Raw genomic sequence first — 18,418 nt, forward strand, 5'->3', positions numbered from 1 at the left:
GTGTGTCTCTTAATAGAATCTAAACCCAACACTCACACTAATGTGGGGGGGATTAGCCATTATTAGAAATACAAAATCCCCTACTTTAGGAAAAAGGATATTGCAAGTCACCTCTGAGTTCTATGACTTTATAAACTCGGCCTTCGGGGCCAACTAGAGGAGCGACCCTGAACGATGAGGTCCTTTATAGGGTCACTGAAATCCTGTGACTTGCAATATCCTTATGAAATATGGTAGGGGTACTTCATCACATATATAACGAGGTTTCATACATATTCCCCCACATTCTGGCCCTTGCTAATTTTTCCTTTGCACTAATATGACACAAAAGCAGTAGGGCTTAGTGTGCTTGGTCAAGGCACAATGAGCACTGTGCAAGGTGCTAAGTGCCATTTATGAATCACAATCGAACGTTATGCGAAGCGCAAAGTACACGATTTTGGCACAAAGACACTGCGTTCCGCTAAAAGTTTTGCGAATGGGCTGTCTTATTCTCTAAAGTTTTTTTTTAATATATAAAAGAGAATTACACGGCATCGGTCAATCAATACTTGTAATTAACTAGTCACTGCAGTGAACCCAACTCTTTGCGGGCCTCTTACATGCAAATCAATTTGAAGTATGACACTTTGCACTCCATCTTAACCTTGCATCTACTGTCGCAGCCTCTATGGTACGGCGCGTGACGAGTTAAGGCCCCAGGGCGCGCACCTGCGGCAGGAGGAGGAGCCCGTGTACAGGTAACCGCCTCTATAAGTAGAGAACGGCCGCCTTCCCCTCAAAGCCCGAAGGAGCGTTTCCCAGGTGAGGAGAGTTGGGTTTTTCTGGTCGCATCGAGGAACGTTTTGGCGGTTAGCATAGGTTTGGTCGCGTGGGCTGGTAGTGCGGCTGACTGGTATGTTGCTCTCCTAAGCAGAGGGCGCTAACAGCTAACGCGCGGATTTAGAGAGAGGGCTGTGCTTTGTCTCGGGCACTTCCTTGTTCGCGCCTCTGTGCAGCCTCGCTGGCCTCTCTGCTCTGGTTCACGCTCTAGATTGGTGGCCCTGGCTCTGCAGGGCGTTTTTTTCCAGTCGTGCTTTCTTGAGCCCGATAGGCTGAGGCAAGGTGTCTTCGTGACCAGCGGGTAGCCGACATTTCGAGGTGCCTTGCATGCGATGCTTCTCGTGTCGCTGAAGGTAATTTCTTATTCAAAAGATGGACTAATCAAAGGCGACCCTCTGGATAACTCGGCACGCTTGATGATCGTCCGCCCGAGCTCCGTCTCTTCAGGAAAGTACTTCTAGAATCTAGTTCTCATTAATGGTTCATGTTTTGACTGAAACTTTTCTGAAGTCATGACCTTTATTCGACGACCACAAAGGTACGCCTGAGGAATCTTGCCACCCAAAGTACAATTACACTGGTCGCTGTCACTTAACTTTAGCCCCCGCCCGACCCCCTCAGTGGTGCGCGGAAAGGCGAAGGGGTTGTATCCCCACCACTGCTAATTTGACCGCCTGGAAATTGACAATGGAATGTTGAAATGCTCCGATTGCACAACAATCTGCCTAACGCCCGGGCCTATGCTTTCTTAAAAGTCCATACTAAGGTTTCCAGCCTTCTGGTCTGACTATAATAAATTGAGTTCTACTCCTGTGGGTGCCCCTCCCCATGCACCCACGCAATAAAAGGCGCCTCATGACTCCTGGAACCCTTTTTTGAGAGCCCTCGTCACTGGTTGACTTGGGAGCCTTTTTGTTCTGACTTCAAGGCAGCGTTTGTTGCCTATACCCAGTGCAATAATGAACGCAATGAGATGGCAGCAACTCCCAGAACACCCCTTACTTATGCACCCCTTCCTTATGCCTATTAAGTAGCTTTGGGTTTTCACCATAAGTTACTAGGGTATTTCAGAGGTGTAGCCCTTGCTCACTGTTCTTAGAGGCTCAGCTCTACCTCACTGAGCCCTAGCCAGGCTGAAGTACGTGTCTGGTGTTGCTGTTGGTACTCTTGTTCAGAAGAGAATTGCCTGGCATTTCGGTGCTGGGCTGCCCTTTGGCAGGACAAAGACCTATGTAGTGGACATTTCTCTTCCGTGAAAGGACAATGCAAACCCACGCTATAGGCTGGTAGAAACTCCCAGAACCCCCCCCCCCCTCTTAATTAAGCAATCAATTTAGTGCATAGCAGTTGGAAATTGTGCTACATTTTTTTTATTTTTTATAGCGCAATGCACAGTACAATGTTCACTTTAAATTATTTATCCTAGACCAAGCTGCTTGACACACATTCTTGTTGCTGGTTGGCAAAGCCAAACTAGTGAGTGCATTGGAGGCAATGAGTGCACCACTGGGAACAACTTGCAGGCAGTCAAGGGCAGAGCTTAGTGTTGATGGTAAAATGGGGGCACAGAACTGCACTGAGGCACTAACACTGGGGGGAAAATGGCACTGAAGGACTAATGGGAGAGACCTTGGAATGAGGGTAACAGAACTTGCCACGAGAGGTGGGTGGGTCAGAACTGGTCATTGAGTGCCAAATGAGTACAGAGCTGGCACTGAGCAGCAAATGGGGCAGAACTGGGAACTTGGGTGCAGATAGGAGTAGAACTGGTGCTGAAGGACAACGGGCACAGAACTGGACACTGAGGGGCAAACAGTAGCAGCTATAATCCCTGAGGGGCAAATGGGGTCATTTTGCTACTGATGGCAAAATGTAGGTAGATCTCAGCACATATGACAAAATGGGTCAATAGCCCAGCTCAAAAGGGGCCAGAACTCTGCACAAAGAGCCAAATGAGGTGCCCTTCAGTATAGAGCCACACAGGGGCTCTAATGTGCACGAAGGGCCAGATGGGGCAAACTGTGTACAAAAGGATACAACTTGGCATAACTGGGCACTAAGAGGCAAGTGGATGTAGAACACTTGACTTACAGGCCATGGGCAGAGCTTTATGTTAATGCTGAAATGGGGGCAGATATCTGCACTGAGGGGCACATCAGGCAGAACTTGGCAAGGGGGCATTGAGGGGCAAACTGGACAGAGCTCGAACTACAAGATCCTCTCCATGCCCAGGCCTAACCGTGCAGGGGGTGGTGTTGCCCTTATCTTCCCTGAGTGGATTCCTGCCACTGTCATTCCTACGCAGACCTACTCCTCTTTTGAATGTCTAGTCTGCCGTCTCTCTCTCTCTCTCCTAGCCATTCCCTTACTGTGGCTACTATCTATCGGCCACCTGGTCAAATTTCCTCCTTCCTCTCTGAGTGGGCTGACCTCTCCTCCTCACTCCTGTCCTCAACCACTCCACTCCTCTTTCTTGGCGACTTCAACATCCACCTTGATGCCTCCAGTCCCTCCACTGCTCTTTCGTGACCTCTGCGACTCTCACTCTCTATTCTCCCGTCTGGGCCTACTCACTCTGCTGGGCACACTCTTGATGCTCTGATCTCTTCTGACCTTCCCCTCTCCGTCTCTCTCTCCACTCCTCTCTCCTGGAGTGATCACTTTCTCCTATCCTCCCACCTCACCCTCCCTACCCCACAGGCAAAGCCACCCTCTTCACTGCCACCCACCTTCTCGGTCATCCGACCCATGAAGCGTGTGTCAGTTGAGGCTTTCGCTGCTACCTTCTCGGCCCCCCCGCCCCTTCGGCTGACTCCCACCCTGACACAGCCCTCTCCATGCTCCACTCTGCTATATCTGCTACTCTTGATATCCTTGCCCCCGTCATGAGAATCCGCCTGAAGCCCAAAGTAACTCCTGGTATGACTCCGATCTCGCCACCCTAAAACGCAAGTGCCGGGTTGCAGAAAGGAAATGGCGTGCTTCATGTTCATCCTCTGACAAACTGGCCTGCCGCCTGCTCCAAAGGCAGTATCGGCTCTCCGTTCTCACCAAGAAGAGAGCCCTTATCCAAGCCCGCATCTCTGCGGCATGTAACAACTCCGCCAAACTCTTTAAAATCTGCAAGGAGCTGGCCAACCCTGTTGCAGTCTCTACCTCTCCTGTCCCCTCCCAGGCCCTCTGCACTGCATTGGCCTCTCACTTCATCTCTAAAACTCAGGACATCCTGTCCTCGCTCTCCTCCTTTCACCTCCCTCCCTCCCTTCCCGGCTCTTCCTCTGGCCCTTCTGCAGTCACCCCTCCTCCCTATTTCTCTGCCTTTCCACTTTTCTCTGTTGACGAGGTTTCCAGACAAGTCCGATCTATGAAAGTCTCGTCTAAACAGGTTCACCCCTGTTCCTCAAACTATCAAGGACCACATCGACTCCCTGGCTCCTGCCCTGGCTGACTTTTGCAACCACTCCTTCGCCTCGAGTCTTCCCTTCCCCCCTCAAGCACTCCCTTGTGCACCCTCTTCTCAAGAAACCCTCTTCCGACCCCTCCTGCCCAGCTAACTATCGCCCTATCTCCATCACTCCCTTCCTGGGTAAGCTCCTGGAGAAACTGGCCATCTCCCAGCTAAACCTCCATGCCGAATCTGTTGGTAGTCTTCATGACCATCAATCTGGTTTCAGAGCTGCCAGAAGCACGGAAACTGCTCTCCTGAACATCCGTGAAGACCTGCTCTTGAACCTCGATTCCAACACTCCGTGTGTTCTCATTCTGCTCGATCTCTCCTCTGCCTTTGACACTGTCAACCATGCCATCCTGCTCAACCGTCTCCGTGAAAACCTGGGTATCACTGGTCAGGCTCTGGCGTGGCTGACCTCTTTCCTTTCAAATCGACCCTCCCAGGTCCAACTGGGGTCCTTCCTCTCCGAAATCTTTTTCTCCACCTGTGGTGTCCCCAGGGATCAAATCTCTCTCCCTGGCTGTTCAACCAGTATATGGCACTCCTTGCCCACCGCATCGCCGCTCTCTGCCCTAATTTCCAGTGCTATGCGGACGATACCCAGCTCATTTTCAGGCTACCCTCAGCCTCCCCCTCTCCTTCCCTCATCTGACTGTCTGTCTGCTATCCAGGAATGGTGTGCCGCAAATGACCTCTGCCTTAATGCCAGTAAGACTGAGATCCTACTCATCGGTACACCCACTCCCTCCTTCCCTGCAGCTCTCTGGCCTGCCTCCCTTGGCCCCCTCCCTGCTCCTACCTGCAATGCAAAAAACCTTGGGGTCATCTTCGACTCCACACTCTCCTTCTCTCCTCATATTTCTGACATCGCTAAGAAGTCACACTACCAGCTGCACCGCCTCAGAGGTATTCTTCCCTTCCTCTCCTTCCCCCAGAAGCTCACTGTCTCCCGAGCCCTGGTTCTCTCGAAGCTGGATTACTGTAACAGCCTCTACCTTAATCTGCCTGCCTCCACTCTCCGCCCTCTGCAACTCATACAGAACAGAACTGCGAGACTTGTCCTTGGCCTCAAGCCCAGGGACCGTATCTCTCCAGGACTGAAATCTCTACACTGGCTCCCAGTAGCTGCAAGGATAAAGTTCAAAACCCTCTGCATTGTCCACAAGGCCTTCTGGGGCCTTGGTCCTATATACCTTCAACTCTCTTCCCAAATATCTTCCTTCCCGAGCCCTTCGCTCATCCGCCTCCAACTCCCTCAGCCGCTTCTCGAAGCAACGAGCTGGGGGTAGATCTCTCTCCGCGGCAGGGGCCTCCCTCTGGAACAGCCTTCCTGCCTCCCTGAAACTTGAGGAGAACCATCTCCGGTTCCGGAAGCACCTCAAAACCTTCCTCTTTGCCTCTGCTTTCTCTCTCTCTCCCTCTCCCGAACAGCCAATTATTCCTCACTGATACTGCACTGATTCTGCAACTGGACCACTCTTAACAGCCTCGGTCCTGGGCCCAGCCACTCTCCACTTGCACTGATGCCCTGGAACCCCTCTGCACTGCGGGACTGTCTCTGTATCCCTACAGCCCCCCCTTTTTCAGCACTTGTTCTGCACTTACCTTGCACTTGCCACCAGTTGGCCCTATTTATTTATTACTTTACGCCACTTACCTTTACTGCACTTCCCCCCCCTCTCCCACCCCCACCCTTGCACTTGCGCGATCTGAATGACACCTGGCCTAGTAGGATCATTGTCTGTTTCCCCTTGTTTCCTCCCCTCCCTGCCTCGTCGCGCCTTGAAACACCTGTGTATAGGCGCGTTACAAATGCCATATCATATATCATATCATAAGGGCAACAGAGGGCATAATGGCAACAGAATCTGCCACTGAGATTACGCTTTATTTTAGTGCACACCGATTCATATAAACACAAAAGGAACAACGTTTTTTGCAAGCAGTTTAAAATGCTGTCTGGCCTGTAGGGCAATAGGCCCTGGGCAAACCAAAATCACGAAATGCTTGTCTGCGACAGTTCTTTTTGGTCAAAGGGGGCCACTTGTTTTTACCAATTTGGGCCAGTTTGACTCAATTCACTCGGTGGCAAGTAGTTTTGACCAGTGTTGCTGAAAAAAATATTTAAATGTGTATCACTTTGTCCAAACCTCCCCAATTGGTACACAGAAAAGGTGCTGTCTCTGCTGATCACCTTTCCAATTGCTCAGCAGGGAGGGAAAGGACAAGAAATATCAGGAAGGTATGTACTGGTGGCAGGTTTGACAGGAAGTGACCGGAAAGTTAATCTATTAGTAGAAAAACAGACATTTTTAGAGTAGACATTCCGTATGCAGCAGCCCCCTTTGGTTGGTACGTTTGAGTTAGTTCTTTGACTGCAAAGAAAACCGGAGGTGCAGGCGCTGCTCTTTATGAGGAATTTCAGACGCAATATGCCACACGGGCGTCTGAAGTTTTGCAAATCAGGAAAAAAGATTAGAGTAAAAGAAGCAAGGGGACTGAGCATACAGTAAAGGGGGAGGAGGGGGAGAGAAAAGGCAAGATCTAAAGCGAGGGAAGAGAGCAACATGTCTGTTGCAGTTTCAGCTGTCGAGGCGAACACACTGAAGTGTGAAGTTGGCTTCAACCAGTTGAAACTGTAACTAGCAACAGCACTGCCAGTGGCAGTGAGGCAGGAGTCACTTGGTGTGGAAGCATGGCTTCTCCTTGTCTGGTGCATCGTGCATTCTTCGTCGCAGCATAAGCTTGGAGTCTGGTGTGCAAGCAGGGATGAAAATCCAAAATGGTGCAAGTTGCGCACCCTTTTACCAGGGTTGGCATGGGACACTAACACCCTCTGGTGACCCGGGTGAGGGGTCACCAGTGGAAGTTAGTTTTGAAATGCTGTGTATTTCCTGTAGGCAGCTGTGACTGACAGAAATGCCAGCCAGCCATAGCGCGATGCTGTGACTGGCTGGCACTTGTCAGTCACAGTTGTTGCCTGACTCCGTCATGGTGGCAGCGGCGTGCTCTTCTCCCATTGCAGCTGTGACTGGATAACCTGGTGTAGCGGGACCAGGAGCCCCAGCAGGACCCTTGCTCATACTCATTTTTTGGAGACTGCTGGGGCCTGGCCTCGGCCCACTTATTGCACAGGGTACTCACCAACATAGGCTTTAAATGGACCGGGGCAGAGACCCTGTAAGGTCCAAAAACGATGACTTCATATCTGTACACGTCACAAATATTGTTTTATAATTAGATAGCTATATCAGCCTTTAGAATTTGTCGCTCTTTTATGAGGAGCAGCATTTAGTGTTCTACTAGAATTTGGTCTAAGGTGCTAGGACTACCTCTAATAGCTGGTGATTAAAACAGAACTTCCAGGATAGAGGTTAAGTCCATGACACTCTGAGGAAGACCACATTGTATGTTTTTGACAGCTTTTTGGATGATCTTTTGGTGACCTATATTCAGGTATTTTATTGTTTGACTGTTTCGGGTGATTTCTTTCTGCTATCCCTCTTAGATAGGCGGTGCACCATGGGGATAGGGACAGGGTATTCTTCATTGTAGGGCCAAGTCTGTTAGGTCCCATCAGGGACAGTTGGTTCTTGAATGGGTCATTGTTCTAGCTAGCACTACATGAGTTCGGTTTAGTTGGCATTTGGGAGTCCATCTGATAATGTCCATCACCTCAACTTGTGGTATAAGAGCTTCAGGAGCATGGTGCATCCTGAGTAACCCCATGTCCTTTAAGACTGATGCTCAGGTTTGCGTGGGTGTGTTTTTATGTAAGGTGATGCAGTAGAGGTGTTCTGGTAAGGGGAATGCCAGATCTAATCTGGGCGGTAACCTCCCCCTAGTCACCCTCCTTACTCTATGGATATACCAGAGTTTAATTACAGGGTGATGAACTTAAAAACCAGAAGTCATTACAACACTTAGTCCATGCACTAATTTTTCATCTGATTGACCACCATCAAAACTGCTGCAGCTGTCAGATCTTCATAGAGGGGGTGCCCAGTTTGTTGCCCTACATGGGAATGCAGATTATGTACCCCTGAGGCTGCCACTCTGATTGTGAACCTCTGCTGAATGATGCAAGAATCAGGGATCCTTTCTAGCTCGTATGCCCTAATCCTTAGTGTGGCACCTGTTCATTGACATGGCTGGCTTGGTTCCCTTTCTGGAGCATCCAAAGAAAACAAAAAAACTTGTTTCACGTTAGACAACCTAGTTCTCTAAAGGTAAACTGCCCTTGTGTGTATATAAGGGCAAGCTTCCTTTCTTGATGTCATCCTTTAACGTTGCTCAGACCTGAGAATGCCATGGCAAGCACAACTGGTATGGAGGCACCCTGGTTCTGGCCTAAGCACCAACGCATAGTGCAATCCTTTGGTTTGGTGTCTGAAAGTAAAGTGCTGTTATCACCTTGTGTGGAATGGCTACTAGAAACACCCACTCACCCTCTGGATTCCTAAGAAATTTAATTGCTGGCCATTGAACTTCGTGGGTATTAGTCTTCTAGCTGGTTTACAATAGAACTGGTGAATATTGTAAATACTATATTGAGACTGAAGAGGCAACCAGTGCTTATAGTAAGCCCTACTCATTGTTGCCTTTCTACATTGCTTTACTGCATTTGCTGCTTAATTGGATAACTCCAGGAGTACTGTATACCCTTCTGCAGAACCTCCAAGTATACTAGATGGGAAGCTCCTGAAGCGGCCAGTAACTTAATCTGTATTGGGGATGAAACAAACAAGAACTTCTGCTCAACTCCCAGTAGGAGCAGAAACTAAGCATGTCTGAGCCAGTAAGGGGCTACCAGAATAGAAAACCTCGATCTGGGGAAAAGCAGAGAATGCAGAGAGCTTTTGGCCATGGAACCCGAAAAGTATCCCAGCCCTAAGGTTGTTCCTCTAGAAACCTGTAGGCAAGGGTGGGGGACAGCTCCATTCTGTTAGTGAATTCAATTTATGACTCAATGTTTGGCATATCCAGAACTTTACAGCGGGACTGTCTCAGTTCCAGGGATGCAAATGCTTGATTCCGCGTGTCCACCACTGTGGTCGAGTTTCTTGTATAGAACATGCCAATAAAAATTCAGATCCTAAACTGGCAATTCATGGAGTTTCCAGAGGCTCACCAGTAACCATAACTGGTCCAAAAGTTGACTTGCCCTCTATCCTGGGACGTTCCTTCCTCTGAAATATTGATATTCGGCCATTTGTCCAGGTGTAGACAGATTTGGATGCCCTCCCTGTGCAGAATTGCCACCATGTTGAGGGCTAATAGCGTTGTGAAGACTATGGGTGCATATGAGCACAGAACAAAAGCGGTTTACTGGAAATGTCAACATGTCAAATCTGATCCCCTGGTGAGCTGAGCAGATTGGCATGTGCCCTCGAGTTCCAAGAATGTGAGGCATGGGTGAAATTTCAATAATGGAAGCATCCTTTCAATACTTTCCATCACAAACTGGAAATCGGGAATCATTTGTTTAATTTAGGTTTTGGACTAACCTTTTCTGTACCAAGAACCCCTGTCCACCTTTCTCACTGGCATGGCCTTCATTGCCTTTTGTATAGGTTCCCCAGTCCCCTTGAAGAGAATCCTGGCAAACTGGGTTTTAATCCTAGCCTGCACGCCACAGCCTAACCTCTCCAAAGGTGGCCTGAATGTTAAGCATTTTTCTAAAACATACTTTTTCTTCAATCCACATTTTTAGTCTAGCCCGCCTCCAAAGCTGGGCTGAGTTAGAGGGTCACATGGCTTGCCTTCCTGCCAGAGCTGTTGTCAGTCACACCCAAATTAGGATTTTCTATTCAGTTCAAGGAACCCACTGTTTCTTGCTCAGGGCAGCAGGGGAAATCTCCTCCCCTTCTGAATAACATGCTAATGCGAAATCCTCTCCTTTTGGTGGGAATGAACAAGGTGTGAGATTCTCAGGGAAAGAAAACCTTTTGGAAGTTTTAGCTAAATCAGGTTACCTTATGCTCAATTGTAACATAGTTCCTTGTAAGAACATTACATATATACATTTAAACTCGGCAAACAGATCTTTTAATTCCAGTCTTTCAACATGAAAGCCATGTATGGCACTCTATATGGCATTTTGATGGAAATCCCTTTGGCATAGTTTGAGTTCAATGTACAACTTTACTCCTGACAGGTTTTAAATCGCTGGCTTCTGACAGAGGTGAATAACGGTACTACACCCATTTTTGACAGATTTCTTCCAGCAAGCAACCTTCAAAAGTGGACTTTGTTCAGATAATATAACTTCTGTGGACGTTGTATTTATGTGGATTCTCGAAGTAGAATGATGTTCACCACCCAACAAGGAGATTGGATCTTTTTGAGTGGTTTGTGAGCCATGAATTTTGCAATTTTGACAGCCAGGGAAAACGGATTTTTAAAACAGCTGTTTCTTTTGCAATGATTTTGCTCTTTGGGCAGCCAAATGATGGGTTTTGGCATTAGTGTACTGTGTTCCCACTGTTATAGACAAAAGTGGATGGCGGCCAACTTTTCAGATTTTTACTGCACTCTTTCTGGTGATTTTTAGCGAGCGGCATGCTTTCCGGCGGCCATTCTGATGTTTGTGCTGCAAGCAATGCATAGTAATGTTGCAGGGCCTGTACTAGTGGGTTGAAAGATCCCACATGGTGCACATACCTGGGTCGAAAAGAAAGTTCCAGGGAGCCCCGGAAGGGTACCCCACTTTTCCTGGAGGGAGAAGCTGCAACACAGCCCACCCAGAGCTCCAGGATGGTCGGAGGTGATGTCCCTGGCCTTGGGTGGCTGTCTCCCATGTGGTTTGACATCCCCAAGCAAAACAGCGGTTCCAGGGAGCCATGGTAGGCTCCCCAACCTTTCCTTGAGCGGAAATTCTGTAATGCTGCCTAGCCAGAGCTCCAGGATGGTCGGGTGATGTGGCTGTCCCCCATGTGGGTTGACCGCCCACAAGTCCAGCTGCAGTTTCAGGGAGCCTCGGTGGGCACCTCGTCCTTTGAGGAAGGTGTAAAGCAGCCCAGCCAGGGCTCAAGGATGGTCGGGCTGATGTCCCAGGCCTTGGGCACCCGTCACCCATGTGGGTCGACCATCCCCAAGCCCAGCCTGGAGCTCTGGCTGGGCTGTGTTACAGCTTCTCCCTCCAGGAAAGGTCTGGGACGCTTTTGGGTCTCCCTGGAACTGCTGCTGGGCTTGGGATTGTCCACCCACATGGGAGATGGGTGCCAAAGTCGGGGACATCACCACGACCATCCTTAAGTGCTGGCTGGGCTGTTAGGGGACCTTGCAGGGGCTCCCTAGAGCTGCCGCTGTGCTTGGGAACGGTGCACCTACATGGCAAACCGATGTCCAAGGCCAGGGACATTGTGTCCAACCATCCTGGAGTTCTGCCTGGCCTGCTTTTCCAAGGGCGCACAGCCAGAACTCTAGGGTGGCTGGAGGTGATGTCCCTGCCCTTGAGCATTGGTTTCCCATGTGGGTGTACCATCCAGCTCCAGGGAGCCCCGGCAGGGCGCCCTTCCCTCCCCTGAGAAATTCTATAACGCAGCGCTGCAGAATGGTCAGGGGGGGTGATGTCCCTGGCTTTGAGCAGCTGTCTCCCATGTGGGTTGACCATCCCCAAGTGCAGTGGCAGTCCCAGAGAGCCCTGGGAGGGTCACCGTCCTTTCCCAGAGGGGAGAAGCTGTAACACAACCCAGCCAGAGCTCTAGGGTGGTGGGGGGGGGGGGGTTATATCCCTGTCCTTGGCGGCTGACTCCCATGTGCTTTGAATGTCCCCCAAGCACAGCAGTGGTTCCCAGGAGGCCTGGGACAATTTCAGTCCTTTCCCGGAGGAAGAAACTAACGCAGTCCAGCCAGAATACCAGGATGGTTGGGGGAATAATGTACCTGGCATTGGGCACCCGTCTCCCATGTGGGTCGACCATCTCCAAGCCCAGCCTGGAGCTCAGGCTGGGCTGCATTACAGCCTTTCCCTCGTAGGAAGAATGGGGATCCTGACGGAACTGCCACTTGGGGACAGTCGACCCACATGGGAGACAGCCACCCAGTTACATCACCCCCAACAAATCCTGGAGCTCTGGCTCAGCTGTACAGATTTTCCCTCTGAAGCGATGGGGACCCTGCCGGGGCTCCCTGGGACTGCTGCACTTGGGGATGGTCAACACACATGGGAGACAGCCACCCAAGGCCAGGGACATCGCCCCCACCCATCCTGAAGCGCTGGCTGGGCTGTTAATAAATTTTCCCCTGGGGAGGGAAGGGGACCCGGCAGGGGCTCCTTGGTGCTGCCGCTGTGCTTGTGGACGGTACACCCACATGGGGAAAGATGCTCACAGCCGGTGAATCCCCTCCAACCGTCCTGGAGTTCTTGCTGGCCTGTGTTACAGCTTTTACCCACCAGTGAGTCCCGGCAGTGTGCCAGTACCCCCCCCCACCTCCCCCAAAGGGGAAAATCTGTAAAGCTGCCCAGCCAGAACTCTAGGACGGTTGGAGGTGATGTCCCCAGCCTTGGCCATCCATCTCCCGTCTACAATCTCCAATCACAGCAGTACTTCAGGGAGCCGCAGATTCCCCGTCTTTTCCCAGAGGGAGAAGCTGCACTGCAGGTCCACTAGGATAGTCTAGGTGGTGGGGTTATGTCCCGGACCTGGGTGGCTGTCTCCCATGTGGGTCACCCATACCCAAGTCCAGCAGCAGTTCTGAGGAGCCCTGGCTGGATCCCATTCCTCTCCACAGGTGACATCTGTAACGCAGAACAGCCAGAGGTGCAGCTTGGGCTTGCAGACAAACAGCTGCTCCCAGATAAACACCAATGTTATGCTGGCATGGGGGTAATTTGTGGCCTGACCCTGCAATTATGTCCCAGTCCACCAAAATATCTCCCCAGACAGCCCACACCACCAACAATCCAGCCCCAGTCCCACCAACCCCATTACAATGGGCCCTAACCCTAGTATAATAAAACAGTACTCGTAATGTTGCAGCTGCTCGTCTAGAAAAAGCTGTAAACATTAGTTACCTATGGTCACCCCAGCAAATAAAACTACTACTCTCTGATCACAGCCCCTTTCAAGCCATCCCTGGTGGTCTACTGACCCTCACCCCCAGTGAACACACTTGCCCATTCCTGGGGGCAGATTGCATGATTGCACTATCAATTTGCCTCCATGGAGGGCTACATGAGAGCCCCCATCCATTTGGGGTGGGGGATGGGCCCCCCTTTTCAGTAGTGAAGATCGAGGAAGCGCAGTGAGTGTGCCACCTTTTGTACCAATTTTTGTATTTGCAGGCCCTTGAAGCCCTCTTGTGTTCCCTCTCCCACCACAAACCCTCTTCCTGCTTCCCTTCCACCTCCCGAACCACCCCCCGCTCTGATTGGGCTGCTGGGCCGTGTTACCCAAACCATAACATACCTTCCCAGGGCAGCCCTCTGCCTGTGGGGCGGCTTCAACAGGGGCGACTCGGTGTCAGTGGGTGTCTGCTGGGGAAGCCAGTAGCTAGCCGTCAACCAGCAATTACCAGGACCAGTAAGGTAGGCCTAGGTGAGGAGTAGAGAAACTACTCTACCCTGGAATAATAAACACCTCTGCTGCCTTCCTAATATCACACTACCAAACAAAACTGTCTTGTGCAGCACCGATTTGACAGGCGTAGGCCTCTCCACTATACAGGACTCTCAAATCTCACTGTTTATATTTTGATCTCTGGTGAACTGTGTCTCAAATCTTACTGTGTAAATTTGACCACTGGACGCGGACCCCTCTCTGACTAGACCCTTAAATCTAGCCATTTTCAGCTCTAATACTTTGGTCACCTGCCTCTCAATCCTACTATCTGTCCCACTATATAGGACGCTCATATGTGACCAACTCGCACCTAGAAAGTGTTACTGTAGAGTGACCGAAATCACCGCCTGATTACGGTGCAGTGATAGTGATTAGGGGCACATACTTCATAAGATGACACAATGATTCCTAGTTATGCCCACTAGGCCAATTCTTTAATTTGTGGCTATTCTAAACCCACATAGCCAGCTAACTGTAGTGAACCTTCTGGAAGACCGCCACCAATAACACCCAACGATATAACCCTTAGTACCCCCCACCCCACGCAAGACAGCGACTGAACTTGTCAGCAACACCAGCTGACAAACACCAACTACAGACAGAACCCTTGACTTGTAGCTGACAACTCTGTATGCCCATTACTACACCACAAGACAGCCAGACCTCTGCATAAAAAAATAAGGACCAAAACGCCCCTCAAGCTCAAAATGCCACGCAAACAACCTATACGACGGAAAGAAAAAGGAAATAAAGAACAAACACACCAGATCAGCAACAAAGACTCAACTGCAGAACACACAAACCGAACCAACACCAAGAAGAGACAAACCCCTCTACTTAACTCCATACCTCGCAAACAGCCAGTCACCAGAATGAACCAACCCAACTCTATAATCGGCAACAGACAACCGAACACAACCACGCAGAAGGACAGACAACACTACAACAAACATAATCGACGCAATAATACCTTAAATCACCAAAACAAAAGGAACTTCCACTCGACGCCCACAATTCCTGGAAGAAGAACCTTCTCAAAACCCAAGACAGAAGCTAGAACTTTTCAACAGATGCACCTGTATCAACACCTCAACTAGAGATCGACCAGAAAGGAAATCAACACTGACCAAAAGACGACCCCAACAGCAAAGTCCAAACTCCACTGCAATCTAATAAATGCAAGATCCATGTCAAAACACTCAACAGATCTTTGACCTACTCTATGCCAACCGCATTGACATCCTATTCATCACAGAAACATGGCTAGACCACAACTACAAAATCGCACGCCATAGCTGCCTCCCAAACAACTTAAAATATCTTCAAGTAAACAGGAAAAACAAAGGCATCACAATAGTATTCAAAGGACAAATGAAAATATAACAGACTAACCTCTTAACATCAAATCCAACATCACATTCATCCTGGTGTACAGACCCCAACATACAATGCAACCTTCGTCAACAACCATAGAAGCCATCGCCAACATGGCCATCAAGCACTAACATAGAATCATCCTGAGGGACTTCAACATCTGGTTTGAGGAAAGTCATGCCAACTCCCAAAACTTACTGATTGGACAACTTGCAACTATCAACCTCCGACAGCTGGTACAACTCAGCAGGACATACCCTCAACTTAATCAATCTTTGCCAAGGAAAAACTATCACCACGGCACAATTGGTATAGATATTGTGGAGCGACCACTCATCATGCCATTTGATCAAACTACCAACTCAAGTTTGCATCCAACCCCCCCCTGAAACCCACAACCACCTCAAAGAAACTGGAAAGCTGTCAAAGCAAGCAAACTATTCGAAGTGGAGATGACAAAACCCTCAAACGCAGAACTAGAGCTGGCTGACCTATACAGGAAAGCAGAGCTAATAGATTGCGGACACAAGATTGCCCCGGAAAAACAATTCACCCCATCAAAAAAAGAGCAATGGCAAAATGCTTCACACCACTACTAAGCACAATGAAAAAGGACAGTAAGAAGATGGAACTGGAATGGAGGAAAGAATAGAAACCAGAAACTCTTCCAAAAAAAAATCTGCGCATACAAGAAGGAAATGCAAAAGGCAAAGCATTTTGGTGACAATTACCAATGCCACCAACACACAAAAGGAAATGTTCAACTTCATTGAAGAAATGAGAAACACACCAGGCTGCGACAACACCCCAACCCCCCTCGAACATTGCAGTGACCTGGCAGACCACTTAACAAAATCACCAACATCTGACAAAAGGGACCAACCACAACATTCAACCAACCGGACCTAACGGAGCCACAGCACAAACTCAAACTACCCAGAAATATACGCAGAGGCATTCGCCTTGTTGATAAAACAGCAAAAAAGCAGGATCACCCATGTATCCCTGCCCCCACCCCCGACATCTACAAATCAATCCTCGCACAAGGAACGCCATTAGAATATTACAGAAACCGCCTTTAATTTCTCACTAGCAAAAGGAACGGTACCAAGAGCCTTCAAATCAGCATATATCAAACCACTTTTAAAAATAAGTGGTGATGTACAGAGGTGAAGTAGAAGACCTCCACTACAGGCTGATTTTCAAACATTCCCTACCCAGCAAAACTCTTAAACTATGTATGTAAAATAACCCAAGAACATATAGAAAAACACCACCTCCTAGACCAGGTACCAGTCATAGATGCAAGAGGAACAGAAACGGCACTACTATCCATCTGGGACGACCTAAAAATGTACTTATTCCAACACAACCTCAGCCCTGATTTTGCTCTACCTCTCCGGAGCCTTAGACAGTCAGCCATGACACCCTAACCAAGACTAGACCTGGGCATACGGACAATGCACTGTCTTTCCTAGCAGACAACAGAAACCATATGGATAAAACCCTTCAAATCACACCACGAATTGGCAACTAGAGTACCACAAGGGTCCTCTCTATCACCACTGTAGTTCAACATACATTACATGCTACAACTACGCAGATGACAAATCTACAAAACCAAAGACACTGCAGTCAATAATTCAACCCTAACCGACTGCCTAAAAAGAAGTCTTTAACTGGATGAATGCTAACAACCTGAATCAACCCAGGAAAGATGGAATCAGTAGTACAAAAATCTGGGAGTACCGATGGATAAAACCCTAACCTTAAAACCACAAATGCAATCAAGAAATGCTACTTTACCCCCAAAACACTCAATCGTCACCCTCATGTCAAGAATCTACCATGCAAACAGCCTATATCTCGGGATACCAGAATACCTTCTGAACTGAAGAAACTACAACAGATCCAAAATACAGCGGCCACACTGCTCCTCAAACTATCCAGAAGAGACAATCACCCCAGCCCTAAACACTGCACTGGCTCCCAGTGAAACATCACCTCCAAAACAATGTGCACAACACACAGTGCAATCAGTGGACAAGGAACTGAATTCCTACTAAAGAAAATAGATCGAGCGACGAAATCCGCCTGGAACAAAAATCATACCTTATGAAAAACTTTTGGGGGGGGGGGGGGCTCGCTCTCCTCCCACTTAGCCGCAAAAACCTGGAAAAACATCCTGAAAGAAATAAACTGAAGACGATCTATAATTCAAAAAATTACTAAACCTGGCTCTTCAACACCAGACCCAAAATAAAAAATCTTTACAACCGAATGGGAAACGCAAACAAAAGGACTAAACTTAAGATGACCCTGACCACAGCTAGAACTGACCAGAGGAACTCGTTAGACTGCCTAATGGGACACAAGCGTCGCCCATAAGGACAGAAATCAGCTTTCCTAGACCACTGCAGCCAACAAACTCACCCGACCCATAATTCCTACCAGATATCATATTTGTATAGAGCTGTGTGAATGTCAACACAGGCCACAATTGAACTAAGTTGAGGACATTCATTTATATGGGCACTGACCTGGTGGAGTTATGAAGGCAGGTGCTGCCCCTGGACATAATTGCATGCGTTGGCATGTGCCATGTCTCAAAGGGGCTGGGAAGAATAGCCGGCAACACAACTGTATAAGACTATGAAAGCCAACCACCCGCCACATATGTGGGAGTAGCCGTAGCTAGTCAACACTGCGCACCGACTGGATTAGGAATGCTCTATGGGACAAGTCTTAAGGACCCACAAACGCCTGCCTGCCAATAGGTGGCCCAAGCTGAACTCTGGTAAGGTTATGACTGTGACTGGATGCCTTGTGTGACAGGGACTGAGTATCGGAGGGTCCAGATCAGGACAGATGCAGAGATATTCCTGCACCCCGCCTAGAGAGAATAGTCATTCAATATACCAATTAACCTATCCACTGACTTCCCCCCTCTGCATACACCTCTCAAACTGTAACCAAACACAACAATCCACACAAACTTCACTACACTGCAACAAAACAAACCACACATAGACCCACACAACTAGCTACCGTAAAACACTCCAAGCCCAACCAAAGTACCCGCCAGGTTGAGGCTGCCAACAGCATATCACTGCTTTTTTCACTTTTCCAGCCTACTCCCACTAACACTACCCTCCCCCCTCCCCCAGCCCCCCCCCCCACCCCTTCGCCTCTTTTCTTTCAGAGG

At 49.0% G+C, this 18,418-nt stretch overlaps 1 protein-coding gene across 6 annotated transcripts in view; it reads left to right on the plus strand.

Annotated features, from left to right (window-relative positions):
- Positions 1-727: 727 nt before the first annotated feature.
- The window catches only part of LOC138516079 (uncharacterized), a 159,489-nt gene continuing 141,798 nt past the window's right edge, over positions 728-18,418 (plus strand). For 3 of the 6 annotated variants that reach the window (XM_069630898.1, XM_069630901.1, XM_069630903.1), the window contains exon 1: positions 728-804. The gene's annotated coding sequence lies outside the window, so the exon portion shown is untranslated. Of the gene's footprint in view, positions 805-1,096; positions 1,176-1,337; positions 1,361-18,418 lie in introns of those variants that run through there. The other 3 variants (XM_069630899.1, XM_069630902.1, XM_069630900.1) reach the window with 3 other exon arrangements.

The sequence above is a fragment of the Ambystoma mexicanum genome, chromosome 6q, assembly GCF_040938575.1.
Source record: "Ambystoma mexicanum isolate Mex_15411 chromosome 6q, UKY_AmexF1_1, whole genome shotgun sequence".
Classification (NCBI taxonomy): domain Eukaryota; kingdom Metazoa; phylum Chordata; class Amphibia; order Caudata; family Ambystomatidae; genus Ambystoma; species Ambystoma mexicanum.